Source organism: Danio aesculapii, chromosome 7 (genome assembly GCF_903798145.1).
Source record: "Danio aesculapii chromosome 7, fDanAes4.1, whole genome shotgun sequence".
Classification (NCBI taxonomy): Eukaryota; Metazoa; Chordata; class Actinopteri; order Cypriniformes; family Danionidae; genus Danio; species Danio aesculapii.
In genome coordinates, this window is record NC_079441.1 from 33,507,229 (window position 1) to 33,510,062 (window position 2,834).

Sequence of the window (2,834 nt, forward strand, 5' to 3'; positions counted from 1 at the left end):
TCGTTCATATATATATATACACACACAAACAAACAAACAAACAAACAAACAAACAAACAAAAGCTAAACATCTCAGTAGCACTGCCTCCCTGCTCCTCTGTGTGTGTGAGGGACAATTCCATGCTCTCTGGTAATGTCAAGATCTTTTCTGTAAGCCTGTAACCCTCGCAAGCCATTGTTTTCTGGAATAAGAGATTTTCTTTTTGGTAGAACAGTCGGGCTTGACTGCAGTCTTTGCCTTGCACTAGAAAACCAAAACGCAATGCAATACTTTTTTATTTTTTTTGCCGTTATGGATAAAGGAATGTTGTGAGATTGTAAAAAGCCAAATTTATTCTTGAACAGACTGTTATGCTGCACATACAGTAGGATTTAAAAAGTTCCCCCCCCAGTGTACCTCTAAACTGCTGAACATATGCCTTATTTAATAGAGATCAGACCAAGTATGTACTTCGTAGACTTGCATGAACTGATTTTTTTAGTTTAATCCATTCGGGGAGGGGGGGATGTGAATTTGTTTTATTTAAAGTCAAAGATGAGTTGTTTGTGTGATCGCTGTGCTTTAATGCTCATTCTTTAGAGGAACACAAGAGGTGTGTGTTTTGTTGCTTCAGTCTGACCCCTCAGAGTTTATGTGAAGACTGAACTACGTTGTGCTCTTACCTTGTTTTGGACTTTGCAGATGTTTTGGAAATGTGGTCTACATCACTTTTATTGATGACAGACTGCTTAAATCATGAACTTTATTAATATTATTATTGTTTTCTTTTCTTCGTGACTACATTTACCTGGAGTGCAATACAGGCTGAACAAAATATCACACCTCTCTAGTGAAAGAAGGGGCTTTTTTCCCCCTGCTCTGTATGAAATGTGTATGTATGTGTAAATGTGACTCTTATATGCAACAAATAAATTGATATTGCTCTGACAACAGCATGTCAAAGTAGTGCTGTCAAATCTCTTGGGCAAACTTTGTCATTGTTCGTAGCGGTCTAAAGTATCAAATTAGTTACTCAAATTCCTGCAACTGAATAGTAAAAGCAAGTAAAACGTTTTCCTGGAAAAACTAAGTACTTGGTGTACTTTTACTTGGGGTTTTTATTACTATTTTCCTTTAAACTGCCGTCAATACTTAATTTCTTTTCTATGGTGATTGGAATCAAAGGACTGATTCTACAAATCCCATCAAATCACAAAAATTCAACATGTTCTGGCAGGATTCCAAACAGTGCTGTTAAGGGGTTTGAGTCTATTGACAATAGCCGCGTTTCCACTGTCGCGCCTAAAGCGAGCGAGCCAGGGCGAGTCAAGGCAGGTCGCGTTTCCACTATCACTTCCGGGGCGTAATCGGGCCAAAGCGGGGCTTCCTTGGGGCCAGCGTCCGGCCTTTTTCGGCCCGCCGAATACCTTGGGCCAAGGAGGGCCAACTGGGGCTTCGGGGCGGGGTTATGTACAAAGGCGGAGTTTTCCTGTCAGGTAAAGAGGAGACAAGATGCTTTCTTCCCTTACATTTGTTTTGCTATCGCGCTTGATCAACTCACTAAGAAAAATCTGTGTTCGAAGTAAATGCCGCCGAACTCGAATGTCCTTATCCAGGGATCGCTGTCTGGCCTTACACCAACAGACCACAAACAGTAAAAAAGCAATCGCTTCGGTGTTCTCCATCTTCCAGCTCTCGTAGTGATGCCAGGTTGTGTTTGTGGTTATAATTTGAGTTTTTTTGTTCCCGCTGAAGTGGGCGGGTTGTGTGACGTTTGATTCGGGGGACGTTCTGGGGGCGGTGTTTGCGTGACGCGCTGCGAGCAACTAGCCCGACAGTGGAAACGCGACATGGGATACCAGTGTAAATTGAGAGGACCAAGATGGCGACCTGACCACACTTTATTTAACGAGCGCTTGCACCAAAACTATAATATCAAAAAAAGAAGACACGGTAAAGAACCTGGGTAGACTCTAACTGTTATTAAATAGTCATCTATCATCTACATGTCGTCACGGGAAAAGAAGAGAACGATGAAGGCTGCTAAACAAGCTGCCGCGACAGATTTAATTAACCCCCTCATGTCTAACTGCCATGACTACGCTAACACAGTCGGTCACCTGTCTCTGATGCTTTCAGAAGAGGAATTTCCATCATATCATGCAACACCGTGCAAACCTCCTGCATCTAAAAAAGCTCTCCTTAAAGAAGAGTGTGCAGTTTCCCCGTCTAACTTAGACATTGTCGATACTCTCTCGACATTAATCAACACAAGATCAGATGCCATTGAAAAGATGGTAGGTGAAAACTCCATGAAAATAGAAGGCTTAAAGCTGACAATTGATTTTGCATGTAACGAAATAAAGGATGCGAAGACACGGATTGAGAAAGTGGAGAGGAGATTAAAGAATGAAGAGGAGACGGTTACTCAGCTGAAAAACAGAATAACGGAGTTGGAAAATTACTCGAGAAGATGGAATTTGAAAATGCACGGGTTACCGGAATCAGTCGAAGATGTTAAATCTGAAATCATCAAAATATGCCAGACCGTTCTGCCTCAAGAACAAAGCAAATTAACAGAGGTGATTGATGTCGTACATCGTCTGGGAAAGAAGAAGCCAGGAGTCGCTAGACCAAGAGGAATCATACTTCGCTTTCTGTCAAGAACACATCGGGATGCGATATGGGCTGCAGCGAAGAACAACTCGTTTCTACGAGAAAAAGGCCTGAGATTTGCTGAAGATCTTCCTCAATCTGTCAAGGATACTAGAGCCAAGTTTTGGCCTACAATTCAAAAGGCACGCAGCGAGGGCAAATCTGCCTACTTTGTCGGGGCGCGAGCTTTCATTGGGGG